Genomic DNA, 15,272 nt, shown 5'->3' with positions numbered 1-15,272 from the left:
GACTAATATACAATTTGTTGCAGTCAGTCAAGTGGTTTTATAAACATCAGTGTTACTTAATAAAGATCTTTTGCCTCTTCTGTTGGATAAGAGACGAGCTGTAGTAAGTCCCATATAAAACGAAGTTTTATACTTCCAGGATTTGAGATTTATGGCTAATTTGTCGAACAGCTTTCCTAAATATTCATTTGTTCCCCAGGAATGATTCCCAGAGCTAAATATGGAATGTACATGTGAGTAGTAAGTAACTAAAAGACACTGTCTCTTACATATTTAAGACAGCTCTCTAGTGGCGTAACATGGTGATCTTCATGCATTCATGTCACCTCAGTGGACAATCAGTATTCGTTCCTACAAATTTTGTGTTTGTTATGCAGTCTGTGAGGTGCCACCTGCATTTTATTCAGCTGTGTTATTTGTCCTGTTCTAACTGATTTTTGTGTGTCTTATTTCATTAATACCACCATGTAATAAGATTTTGTTTAAGTTAAAGTTTTGTTGTTTCTGGTGCAGTATGTTTCAAAACACTATGTTAACACAATTTTGCATGTAGGAATTTTTTTTTTTCAAACATGTACGAGTCTTCAGACCTAGGTTTCCCTCAGAATACAGCCTTAAAGAAGCATTCCAATGGCCGGCCGCGGTGGCCGAGCGGTTCTAGGCGCTTCAGTCCGGAACCGCGCGACTGCTACGGTCGCAGGTTCGAATCCTGCTTCGGGCATGGACGTGAGTGATGTCTTTAGGTTAGTTAGGTTGAAGAAGTTCTAATTTCTAGGGGACTGATGACCTCAGATGTTGAGTCCTATAGTGCTCAGAGCCGTTTGAACCATTTTTAATAGTGGTAAAGGGTACCTTCCGCCACACATCATGCAATGGCTTACGAAGTAAGTAAATGTAAATTTAGTCTACGTGTTAATATGTCACACCATTCATTTATAGGCACTCAGAACTCACGGAAGTATGTTGTCTCTTATTTATCGAGAAAACAGAAACGGAACTTCAGCTGCTGATTGTCTCTCCGCACAAACATTCACCACAATCACTTCGCGAGGCATATGTGAGAGGCTGTGATATGTTTATCCACAATACTTAGAAGAAACGGTGTAGAGCTCACCTCTCAAGTCCCCTTTCGTCAGAGTACCGCTTACCTACCGTATTCTCACGAATCGTCCAGTGTTCGATGTACAGCATTTGAATCCACCGGATTTCGGCGTGTAAGAGATGTCCCCCGCTAATTCTCTCAAAATCCCATCACGTTCGGACTGCACTGTTCTGTTAGTTAGAAGGCTGAGGGTAGAGACCTATCACAACGAGAAAAATAGCACACTAAGGTACAGTAGGTAATTCGCATATATGCGGAGTATACGCGGGCAGCACAAAGAAATGCAGAAGCATAACAACTATAATTCATCGATATCGAATTACTGTCTATAAATATCACACTGTATATGTCCTAATCTCCTTTACCACGCTAGAAATATGACAGTGTAATGGTATCCGAGTCGTCGTTGACAGCACAGTCTCTCTCTCTCTCCTCATTATTTTTGTAACATCCAACGGAGTAAAACTACGAGCCGTTTTAAGAACGTGGATAGCGATGCTGCGGTAACAATTCGCGGTGCTCTGTGAAAATATTCACTATAGGCAGGAAATACTTATTTTGCATTTGGTGAGCCAGCGTGACCACACACCATTCCAGAAAACGTAAGAAACAGAAAATCACTATCAAATTGTATTAAAAAATGTGAAGTTTTGGATGAAAGAGCATCAAACCTTATTCGCGAATAATTAGGTGACGTTTCATTCACAGTAAACACTTTAACTAGAATGGATGAAGAGTATATACGTAACAACATTACTCACACTATTTTGAAGAGAATGTCGAAACTGTCAAAATCTGCGGCGGAAGTCCAGATTGCCTTATCCCAGATGGAGGTAATAACTACAACAGGCGAAACTTTTTCCTCAATTATGACATAGAAAATGGCCATGTTATTTTTTCTACCGACTCAGATCTCGAATTTCAATCTTAGCGGGAAATTATATTGCAGCAAAATATTTTCGCCTATTTACAGTACACTGTTACTCTAGACGTCCTTACGTACCTGGTCACAGTATAACCACAAGATGAAAGACTCACGGAAGTTTGTTGATTACATTGTAGAAAATTGCATCGATCAGGAAGAACATGCATTGCTTCCTCCATACATTTGATCAGCGGATTCTGCGTGCTTGTGGCAAAGCTCGTGAGAGTTTTTGTTCTCGATTCAATGCTTCGTGTGAGTCCCCTCACCCAATGTTTTTGAAATTTTTTAAAAATTTGAAACATGCACAAACCGATACGTGCAAAAGAAATAATTCTGCCAGAAATTGGCACATCAGCTCAACGTATGCAAACACCGAAAACAGGCAAACGTTCATACAACTCGTCGCCTCAAACACATGCTGCAAATTTAACTTGATTTGGATGCTTTCTTCAGGATGTCGCATTTTGGGTGGCCAGAAGTGTAGTCCTCAGCTGACTGGGCCATATTCAGAAAGAAACTAACCACCGTCCGCAAGAGACACTAATTTTTATGTAACCAAACATTATAAGCGAAGATTTGGATGCTTTCTTCAGGATGTCGCATTTTGGGTGGCCAGAAGTGTAGTCCTCAGCTGACTGGGCCATATTCAGAAAAAAACTAACCACCGTCCGCAAGAGACACTAATTTTTATGTAACCAAACATTATAAGCGAAGGTACAATCCACTGACGCAGAATTTTGTGCATCTAACTTGTTTTTTAACGCTGTAAATTCCACTTTACACAACGGAAAATATTAAACACAATAAGTAAGTAAAATACACAATATCACAGTATTACAGCTTATGTCGTTATGATGCTAAGGTTTGTGAAATTGTGACAGTGGTTTAGAAACTGTCAAACAGTGCATTCTTCATTTATGTTCCGCACTAAACACATATTTCAACATTGTATATTACGCTTTACACAATGTACTATAAGAAAGAAAATAAATGATGAAATTACGTAACATTACAGAATACTTGTTATTTGATTATTTGTGAGGACGTGACACTGGCTGAGAACTGTCTACAAGAGCACCAGTCACTTATGTTGTGCAACAAACGTGTTTTACATTGTAAATTGCGTTACAAGGAATGGGCAATATGATACACAGTACATGATTAAAATACACAATATTACAGCATCACTAGCTATGTTGTTATAATGCTTAAGTTTGTTTGTAAAGCAAGGTAAGGAATATGAAATTCGTTGTGTTTTAATTTTATGTATCAGTACGTGTAACTGTGAGAGGCTGTGAGTATGTGGCTGTTTGACTGCATTGTGGGAAGCTTAGAAGTGAGTATGTGTTCATCTGTAAATGATTGTTTAGAACGAGCTAGGGATCATGAGCTAATCTTTACTTCAAGTGCTTCCAACATACGTAGATTTCTTCGTTTGTTGACTATATGTAACACTTCCGTGTGAACTCTTGGTATTTGTGTTCTTCCTTCGTCTCGTGTTCGGCATAGGTGAGGTCTGGCGTATATAATCTCCAGCTTCGTTCATGTTCATTCAGCCTAGTTGCTATAGCACTGCCTGCTTGACCAATATACAGTTTGTTGCACTCATTGCAGGTGATTTTATGAACACCAACGTCACTTAATCAAGATGTTTGGTCCTTGCTGTTGAATAAGAGATGAGCTGTAGTAAGTCTCGCATAAAGCGAAGTTTTATAATTTCAGGATTTGAGAATTATGGCTAATTTATCGGATAGCGCCTTAAATACGCATTAGTTCCCCAGAAAAGAACCCGGAGATAAGTACTGCATGTACAGGTGGATATTATAGAACTGAAAGACACTAGTTGTTACACATTGAAGATAGCATTCTAATGGCGGAGCAAGCTGATGATATTGCGCTTGCAAACATCTTTGTTTCGGTGCCACCTCAGTGGAGAATCCATATTCAATTCTATCAGTTTTATATTTATTATGGAGTCCGTAGAGATGATATCTGCGTTTAATGCAGCAGTGTCATTTTCCTCATTCAAACTGAAATTTATGGCCTATGATTTCCTTAATAATCTAAGTCACTGCATTGTATTGTCACCAGTTGTAAACTTCCTTAAGGGTTTCATTTTATTTTTTTGTAAGGAGCTCTATTGTTTTCTCGTCTTGGTCATTACCTAAGATACATGTGGGAAGAAGCAAAATATTGTTTGGCTCTAACCAGAAGGTTCTGTCTCGCAATTTCTATAACAGACCTCTCCATGGTGCACAGTTCCTCTCTTGTGACATCTGCCAATGGAGTTTGTTGAGCATCTCGGTAACGCTCTCGCGCCGACAAAGTGACGAAACACTCCGCTCTTCGTTGGATCGTCTCTGTCTCCTCTATCAGTCATACGTAGAACAGATGCAGTACTGATGAACAATGTTCAAGAATACGTTGAACAAGTGTCCTATAAGTCACTTCATTCGATGATGAGTTACATTTCTTCTGACAGGTTGAAATCGTGAAACTTTCAGTTTTTGTTTTTTTCATTGACCTTAATCATCGGAATATCCTCTTTCCAATGATGTATAATACACATATATTATTGCCTTATTCCTGATTTATTAATATATTGTAACAAAGCACTGTGATGGGTGTGACCAGATAAATTTAACAGACCTGGGACTGAAATTTGTTTTTCAATATCCCCCTGCAAGGGCAATTATTTGGGAGTTGTGGATTTAAAATCTATCAAAAAAGTTGGAGGAAATGTAACTATCACTAAGCTGGTGTGTGTATATCATGTGCAAATGCGAAATTGGTACGAGTGACGACGACTGAAAACTGCGTACAAGGGAAAGAACTTAGAAGACAGCAGAACATTAGATCTAAGAACAGGCTCAACAAATATGTTATAAATATAACTCAAAATTTTTATGATATGGCAGTCGGGAAAAACGTTAGTAGCGTAGAAGTTGTGAGAAAAGCTGTGTGGGCTGTTTTGTTTCACTTGTCTTCAAAAGACGATAAATCTAGGAAATAATTCATGGTGCCATTACGACTGACCGCAGGAAATGGTGAGATATTTCTTCTAAAACCAGCTATAACTTTTGCCGTAATGGAGGTCTTCATAGAAAGTTTCGAGGATTTGCCAAATGTATGACTATTTAAGATTGTCTTCTTGACCATACCCAGAATCCTAACGAGTTCACCAACATTGTAATTTCAGACTTATTCTCCTTTATATAGTGTTTGTGTTAATTAGTATACAGGATTTTGTGGTATTTGATGGAGTAGCAACGTTCAGTGAAGGAAATGTTGCAGGTTGTGAATCCTTGAAAAGACTACTGCAAACTTTAGGGTGTTTCACAGTAAAACAAATGTGAAATTTAAATAAAGAAAGGCTTAGGTAGTCAGAGAGAGCTGTTAGAGACCTTGAAACAAGGAAAAACATCGTATATGAGTCGTAAAAAGGAACTACAAGATGAGCTGGAAGAGGCTGCAGACAACCCATCATATGGAGCTTCCATACATTGACAACTTTAATGGCTGTATCCCGTAACTTGTTTTTTTTTTTAAGAATGAAGTGCACTTTTTCCAGCACCTACTTGCTAGAATTTGGTCCAACTGACAAGATATACTCGTGGGAGAACTGTGCATATCGTAACACAACGGTTTTAATTTTTTGTAAATCTCAAAGAAGATAGAGCCTTACATTAGATAGACAAATGTGCACAGGTTTATATTTCTATGTCCACATTTTACAAAAATAATTATTATGTTCAATTAATCAATACGTTTAGAAATACCTCTTCGTTAAGATGATTAAATATGTGTACCTGTTAGTCACGTATTTTTCAAGCTATTATTATTACAAATTGTTTCTGACAAAAGGTATCTTTTACAGGAATAAATTTTACATTGTTTACGACAGTGTTTTTCCAAGCCGTCCAGAGCCCGTTAAGATATTTCCTATGTATCTCAGTGTGGCATCTGCTGTTGCTACTAAGCAAAAATATCTTCCTACCTTTCTTAATATTCTTTGTAACACCCATCGACATAGTTGCTACCACAGCCTTATGATAACTGATATCTTCCTCCGCATTAACTGATACGGTAAGTTCAGATCGGTTTGTTGCTAGGAGGTCTAAGAATGTTACATGAATGCCTGTGCCTAGCACCAGTTTTGATACTTGACTCTTACACTCTATACTAGGCAAGTTGTAGTCACCCCCGATAACAAAAATAAAAGTAAAAGTAATTTCCAATGTAAAACATGGCTTTTGCACAAGTAACTAATGCTAAGTTACATTGTTCTCAGCCAATGGCACGACCTCAGAAACTATGGTATCATAACTATATAACCTACAATACTTTAAGATTGTGTATTTTAATAACTGTGTATGCATATACTACTACCCATTTCCTAAGACTTAGGTTGCAACGTTAATAAACATGTTTGCTGCACATCATAAATGAAGGGTGCTCAGTTGAACAGTTTTTCAGCCAGTGTCAGGACCTGCAATACTGTGGGGTTTTATTATTTATTATGTTAGCTAATGTTAATTGAAATAATAAAATCATTAATACTCAATAGCAAATACTTCTTAATTTTCTGTAAGAAGTATTTGTTCGGCTTTTCCTACTGAGGCCGTTGACAATCGGGAACTGTACGTCGCAAACAGAGATGAAATGACGTGTGATTTACACTTGTATAATGTACAGGTGATACAAAGATGATAAGGTATAGAGTGTTTAAGAAGGAACTTATTACATTCTAATGACTAACAGAGGTTATATTAAAGTAGAAATGTAATATACAGTTTCTTTTGTTGACATAGTTGCATTTAACAATACACGGGAAATAAAGTTGAATGTGAAGTAATCTAATTTTTGTATTACTGACTCGTACGAAAATTGTAAATTCAACTTTATTTTCTATCTTTTGCTAAACACAACGATATTAAGAGAAATATAGTTTTCGTTTTTAGTTAATTGTAAGAATTTCTACGTGAAATAAAAATGGAAGAATTTCCTATCTAAACTCTCTGTACCTCATCATTCCGTATATAGTATGTGTATAATACGCGTTTCATTTCATCTGTCTCTGCAACATGTGTGACGATGGCCTAAGAGGCTGAAAACTTTTTTGCGACCAAATAAATAAAATTTTGTGGAACGTCAGCACAGATTGGCGGAAGTACATCGTTACCAGATATCGGTTCCTACGATATGAACTTTTTTTGTAGCACGAAAAATATCGAATAAAGTTACAACCGGGCTAGCTTTGAAGTTGTATTAGTAAGCATGCTACAACAAAAGAGATTTTTTTACCCTGTGTGGTGATATACTGACCTACAGTGTGACTAAGGCTTAATTAACTTTAAATACTGTGTTCATTATGCAGCCTCTAGGAGTGCCGTCTACATTTAGCTACGCAATGTTGTTTTCCCTCTACTAAATGAAATTTATGGTATGTCTTTTTATTATGTTCTTTGTGACCTTACTGAATAATAACCAAGGGTAAAAGTCCTTGAGGGTTTCATTTTCTTTTTCTTCCCGGAGTTCTGTTTTTGTTGTCATTAGCAAAGAGAACTTTTTCCCCAGTACTAACATTACTGCGAATGTCATTTTTCGCATTTGTGCTCACATCTTAGTTCTCATCACTGAATATTTGATGATGATTGCTCAGATAATCTGCAATTTCTGTAACGAAACTCTTGCTAGTCAAAATATTTTCCCGCGGTTCTTAAGAGTCCTCATAGTTACTGTCATAGCCTTATCATCACTGATACCTTCCTCTAAATTAACTGATTCCATACGTTCAAGTCTGTTTGTTGCTAGGAGTTGTAAGACGTTAACATCTCCAGTTGTTTCTCTGAGAGCTCAAATACAATGAACCTCTAGTTTAAATTAATATTTATTACAATCACAGTAAATTCTAACAAAAAATAATCACATTTAAAAACTCACTTACTGTTTTCCGCGACTGCAGAGCATTAGTGGAAGTACACAATTATCAGATACAGGTTACTACGTTTCGAACCTAGTCTTTTGGCCGATAAATAGCTAATAAATATGCAGCTTGGATAGCTTGGAAGTTGTGTTAATACGCATGCAACAATAAAAGTGATTGTTTTACCCCGTGTGATGATCCAGTACGTGATTGCGGTTTAATTATGAACACTGAAAGACGATCACTCGGTAGGCGATACAGGTTCACGTTTCTAACTGATGGTTGCTAATCTGGAAAAAGTATGTAAAACCTCTGATATTTGTACGCTATGCATCTTTTCCTAAACAACAATACTTCTGCCCGCAGCTCGTGGTCGTGTGGTAGCGTTCTCGCTTCCCGCTCCCGGGTTCCCGGGTTCGATTCCCGGCGGGGTCAGGGATTTTCTCTGCCTCGTGATGACTGGGTGTTATGTGATGTCCTTAGGTTAGTTAGGTTTAAGTAGTTCTAAGTTCTAGGGGACTGATGACCATAGATGTTAAGTCCCATAGTGCTCAGAGCCATTTGAACCATTTTTGAACAATACTTCTGCCATGAACTGAGACATTGCAAAGTGACCCTATGCAGAGGATGTCAGCACCTTTGAAAAATACATTCACCACAGCAGTGCGAGGCATACAGATGTTCTCTCCCTCGATAAGTAAGTCTGCCCGTTTCAAAAGTGCTAGTTACTGCATTCTCTCAGCCCTGTACCAACCGGCATTAACGGCAAACTACTAACAAATATGCGAATACCTTACAAAATGACAGTTATCCACAACGGAATCTCATCAGCACTCGAGCCTGTTTCCACGAAGTTTCTGCAGGTGTTCTGAGTACCACGAGACATCCAGAGACATAGGTTGCTTCAAGTACTCTACAGCCTGAAACCATAATTAATCGTTAAGAGCACGTTACTTCATCCGTTCACGTTCTCATTTCGATGTTTGTGACAATAGGCGATTCCTTTAAAAAAATTTTCAAATGTGAGTGAATTTCTAAAGGACAAAACTACTCAGGTCATCGGTCCCTAGACTTACACACGACTTAAATTAACTTACGCCAAGAACGACACACACACCCATGCCCGAGGGAGGACTCGAACATACGGCGGGAGGAGACGCGCAGTCCGTGACATGGCGCCTCAACCCACGCGGCATTTCCGGGCGGCGGCATTTCCTTATTTGTAATGCCGAGTGTGGGTGACATAATCTGGGTTTTGTAGGATATGGACCAAATTAGTCCATACTGACACTACTCTGCGAATCTGTTTCTACTGAGGCATCTGCGAACAGTGCTGAGAGATGTCCTGCAAAAGCAGAATCGGAACTGGATCAAATACCACGGTTTCTCAACCAACTTCTGTGGCTGACGCTACGAGGAAGTCATTCGGCATTATGGCGTGTTTTTGTGTTGATGAGCGTAGAGATATTACTGCATGACGAAGAAGTTATTTAATAATGTAAAGGGCTAGTGCTAGAGTGTTGATTCATGTCTCGCTCCCACTGGCTGCACACTTTACACATACTATATATTCATTGTTTCAAATGCTGTTTCACTTACACTGTCATTTGATATGAGGACCGTGGTGACGATGTCTGGTTCCCATATTGTGCACAGTAAACTCCCATACGGTAGCCTGAAAAACTGAATCACCGTTCATCCGTAACTCGTTAGATTTTGATGTTAGAATGAGGATAATGTGTGAATATTGTAGATTATAAAGCTTTGAGAGTACGTTTTTCCAGAGAACAGAGAAGAAAAAAAATTAGAAAGTATTTTGTGAAAGTTAGGTGTTTTGTTACAGCTAGAAACATGATTATATTCGATGTGAAGAAATCCGAATGTTTCCAGGAGCAATTAGATCAATCTTACTCACAAAATATCTATCATACAATAGTGTTGAGAAGTACACTTCCAAACATGAATACCGAACGACGCACTTTCAAAAAATGGATCATTCATTGACCTTATAATCAGCAGAAAGAATGTAGTTTATAGTAACTGTCTATTTCAAGGTACCACATATTAAAATAGATTGAATAGTGCTAATGTTTCACAAAGGCCTGTCTTTATGTTGACTGATCTTCTGCTCTTTGCCTGCTGTTGTTAGAAGCCTTGGACTGAGACTGTGTCATTTAGTGTTCTCCAAAGCAATTACTTAAAGTTTAAGTTCAAAAAATGGCTCTGAGCACTATGGGACTCAACTGCTGAGGTCATTAGTCCCCTAGAACTTAGAACTAGTTAAACCCAACTAACCTAAGGACATCACAAACATCCATGCCCGAGGCAGGATTCGAACCTGCGACCGTAGCGGTCTTGCGGTTCCAGACTGCAGCGCCTTTAACCGCACGGCCACTTCGGCCGGCAAAGTTTAAGTGTTTTACTGATTTAGTAGTACATAGTGTAACGTTTCTACATGTACATCAACATCACACTCCGAAAGCCACCTCATAGTTACGGCGGAGGGTACTGCTAGCACCCCCATGTGGTCTCCCATACACTCTTCCACTAGTGATCGGCGTGCAGGAAGAGTGTGGTTGTCTGTAAACCTCTGTAACCGTTCTACTCACTCTAATTTTCTTGTTGTTTTCGTTACATCAGATGCGTATCTGTGGGAGCAATATGTTGTCTGACGTTTCTTTGAAAGTGGTCTCGCGAAATATCAATTGCAGAAATACCCTTGATGCACACGACCCCTCTTGTAACGTATTCCGATGGAGTTGGTTGAGCATCTCTGTAACGCTACCATTCCCACTAAGCGACAAAACACTTCGAATCTCGTTAATCATATCTGCCTCTTCTATCAGTCCTAAAGAGTAAAGATGCTCTAGTGATGAACAGTATTCAAGAGTCGGAAGAAAAAGCGCAAATGTGGTCTGATTCAGGGTAAGCTCTCGATTTTTCACTAAGCGGAACGTTATTAGATGTCTTCCTGAAGCCAAGGGACACGGCATCAGCCAGAGCAGGTTCCATAATACTATAAGACTGACATCAATGGCATGCCGGCCACGGTGGTCTCGCGGTTCTAGGCGCGCAGTCCGGAACCGCGTGACTGCTACGGTCGCAGGTTCGAATCCTGCCTCGGGCATGGATGTGTGTGATGTCCTTAGGTTAGTTAGGTTTAAGTAGTTCTGAGTTCTAGGGGACTGATGACCGCAGATGTTAAGTCCCATAGTGCTCAGAGCCATTTGAACCATTTGAACCATCAATGACACAACTGTAAGCATCTGCCCTACAGCTGTTGTGGAAAAAGTCGCTAGGTATCCTTCGTTGCTCCAGTGATATACTGCTGCTAGAAGGACAGTAAGATCTTTAATATCTTCGTTGTTGAATTTTCTAGATCTTTCATCTAATCATGATGCCATTCCAGTGTTAAACAAATGTATTTGCTTTTTCATTCGTCGGTAGGTTATCTAAATGTATGCTATCTGGACACTCTTGCGATGAGTGAAAGGAAGGACTGTGTTTCGATCCCGCGTGGTGAAACAATTTCGGTAGATGGAAATCAATATTTCTGCTCGCAATCGGTCACATCCGTTTCGGTGCCACTATGGGCTGTGAGTGAATCAATATATGATTTCGAAGCGCCTACTGATTTTACACGAGACCGAAACCCCTTTGGCATTTTACTTAGATCGGTTGACAAAATCATGTTTTCAAGGTCACGGAACAAGTCTCCGATTGCTCACTTTACACTCACTTTCGCTTTGTTCAGCTTTATAATGTCTGCTATTCTTTGACGTCTCTTGACTCTGAGATGAAGCCCTCTTTGTTTACGGAGCAGTTCTCTAGGAAGACTATTAAAGCACGATGGCTTTCTTCCGTCTCTTAATATCTTGTTCGGAACATACTAGTGTGAAGCATACTGAACCATGTTTTTAAATTTTTCTCTTTTGTGTTCCACATTTTTGTCCTCGTCACTGAATATTTGATGCTGACTGCTCAGATACTTTGCAATTTTTACCCTGAGTCTCTAGCTAGGCAAAAAATATTTTCTTACCTTTCTTAAGATTCCTGTAAAAACCGTAGTTATAGTTGCTGTCATAAACTTAGGGTCACTGATACATTCATCTACATTCACTGATTCGATACATTCAGGTCTTTTTTTCCTTGGAGTTCTAAGACGTTGCCTTCTCCAGTTGTTTTTCTATTCGCTCAAGTTAATTTTGCGACACGACATTCAGAGTAATTTCACATGAATGCCTGTTTGTGGAACTAGTTTTAATAGGATGGTGTGCAATCTCTACGTGTTAAGTGGAATTCAGTTTCTATTAGAACAGCATAATTTGGAAAATTAGTAATAGTTTTCTGTTAATTTTACTCTTAAGCGCTTTACCACTACCGTGTCCGCCCCGATAGCTAAGGGGTCAGCGTGACGGATTGCCGTCCCCGGGTTCGATTCCCGGCTGGGTCGGGGATTTTCTTTGCTAAGGGACTGGTTGTTGTGTTGTCTTCATTATCATTTTATCCCCATCCGGCGCGCAGGTCGCCCAATGTGGCGTCGAATGTAATAGGATAAGACCTGCACCAAGGCGGCCGGACGTGCACTGCAAGGGGCCTCCCGGCCGATGACGCGAAACGCTCATTTCCATTTACCACTACAGTTCCTGACCTAGGCGGTCCACAAAAGCATCTGATTACAGTTCTTGACCGACATTTCACTGGTAACATCACCATCATTTAATTCATTTTCTCTATCTGTGATAACCTTGTTGATATTATCGAGTTCTTTGCTGCAATAAGTGGGATAAGAATAGTGAAGAGTAAATCTCACCTACTGGTAATTGAAACTACAAAATTTGTGATACTGAATGTAAAATGCTTTCTAGTTTTCTGTGTAAGAAGTATATAATAGGCTCCTCTTTACTTCTGAGGCCACCGACAAGTGATATTTGCTTGTCGGAAACAGAGATAAAATGAAATATCTCTTACAGATGTATTATATATAGCTGATACAAAGACAATGTGATATTGAGTGTTTAAACAGGACATAATGCATTGTCGTGCCAAACAGCTGTAGTAATACGAGTATTAAACTAGAAGTGTAATATACAGTTTCTTACGTGGGTACCGTTGAATGTAACAATAGACGGAAAATAAAGTTGAATGTGCAACTATGATCTAATTTTTGTGCTTCTGACACTTAAGAAAATTGTAATGTCAACTTTATTTCTCATCTTTTTCTAAACGAAGCGATGTTCACATAAAAACTATAGAGCCCAATCGATTTAATTTTAACTATATGCGTATGAAATAAAAGTGTAATACTTTCTTTTTAAAAACATTGTCTCTCGTCATTTCGAGTGTCTTCATTGTAAAATATTTGTGTAAATCGCACATCATTTTATAGCTTTATCGATTGAGGAATCTGATTCCTTTTAATATTGTTATACCTTGTCACATTCTTACAAAAATCTATTTAATGTTAGTAAAAGATTATTTGAATCTGTTACAATTGGTTTCGACGCTATACATACATGTCTTATTTACTGAAATGAAAGATACGTAATGATCTAAGTTTGGATCTCAGAAACGTTTAGTGGAAATAAAATAAATTGTAACCTGTATGACAATGAACCAATAGTTTAAATCGACATTTATTACAACCACAGTAACTTTTAACCAAAGATGATCACATTTAAAAACACTATTAGTGTTTTCCGTGACTGCAGAACATAAGTAGAAGTACACAATTACCAGATATAGATTATTACGTTTCGAACCTCCTCTTTTGGAGGAGAAATGGCTAATTAAGATGCAACTGCGTAAGCTTTGGAGTTGTGTTAGTAAGCATGTCACAAGAAAAGTGGTAGTTTTACAGTGTGTGATGATCTATGACGTGATCGCGACTTAACTGTGAACAGTGAAACACTATAACCCTGTTGGTGAACCAGGTTCACATTTCTAACTGATAGTTGGAAATATGGGAAAAGTATGTAAAACCTCTGATACTTGTACTCCATGTATCTTGTCCTGAACGACAATTGTTCTGCCGTCAACTGAAATACTGCAACGTGACCCTATGCAGAGGATGTCAGTGAGTATGAAAAATGCATTCACCACAGCAGTGCCACCCATTCAAGTGTTCTCATCCATGATACGTAAGTCCGCCCGTTTCGAAAGCGACACTTACAGCATTCTCCGAGGTCCGTACCTCCTGGCATTAACAGTACGACACCGACAAAGATCCGAATTCCTTAAAATAAGAGCGTTACCCAAAACTGAATCACATAAACAATCGGATCTGTTCCCACGATGTTCTGGGTGCCACGATCCCTCCAGAGACATAGGTGATTTGAAGCATTCTTGTTCGAATTTCGGTATTTGCGACAGTATACGATCCCTTATCTGTAATGCCGAGTGTGGGTGACATAATCTGGGCTATGTAAGTTATGGGCCAAATTCCTCCCATACTGAAACTACTCAGCGAATCTGCTTCTCCTGAAGTATCTGCGAACAGTGCAGAGAGATGTCTTGCAGAAGCAGAATCGGAAGTGGCTCAACTATTACGGTTTCTCAACCAACTTTTGTGGTTGACATTACAAGGAAGGCATTCGGAATTATAGCGTGTTTGTGTGTTATTGAGCTTAGAGATATTACTGTATTACAAAGAAGTTGTTTAATGATGTAAAGGGCTAGTGGTATACTGTTAATTCATGTCTCATTCCCAGTGGCTGCGCACATTACCCATACTATATACGTATTGTTTCTAATGCGGCTACACGCACACCATCAGCTGATATGAGTACCATAATGACCATGGCTGGTTTCCATATGGTGCACAGCAAATTCTCATATTATAGCCTAAAATTATGAACGCACCTTTCTCTATAAGGGGTACGTTTTGATTTCAGAAGGAGACTAACGTGTTAATATTGTAGATTATATACCTTTGAGAGTAAGTTTTTCCTGATAACAGAAAGAAAACAACGTGAGAATGTTGTATGAAATGTTAAGTCCTTTGTTACCACTAGAATAAATTGTCTGCGTTACTTTTTTTACCAAATTCCAACTCCGTGTTATGCAAGCAATCATTCGAAAAATAGAATGTATAGCTCAACAGGTACTTTTAACTGTCTTCGTAAGCATGTTTATGTTGGTAACATTCTTAATTCCCGTAGGCCATTTATTGCTAAGAGTTATTCTTTTGTATTATATGTTATTTTGTGTATTAAGGTTATTCTTTCATCATACATGTAATTTCAGGTTAACTCTTCTTAGGTGTTCATGTGCAGAGCCTTTGTGCATTCATTATCAGTCTTACTATTGATGTGTGAAAC

General features: G+C 38.7%; 1 protein-coding gene across 1 annotated transcript in view; it reads left to right on the top strand.

Moving 5' to 3' along the window:
- The window catches only part of LOC126249242 (titin homolog), a 191,132-nt gene that overhangs the window by 19,804 nt on the left and 156,056 nt on the right, over positions 1-15,272 (top strand). The window lies entirely within an intron of this gene.

The sequence above is a fragment of the Schistocerca nitens genome, chromosome 3, assembly GCF_023898315.1.
Source record: "Schistocerca nitens isolate TAMUIC-IGC-003100 chromosome 3, iqSchNite1.1, whole genome shotgun sequence".
Lineage (NCBI taxonomy): Eukaryota > Metazoa > Arthropoda > Insecta > Orthoptera > Acrididae > Schistocerca > Schistocerca nitens.
This window is presented reverse-complemented; position numbering and strand designations above follow the sequence as displayed.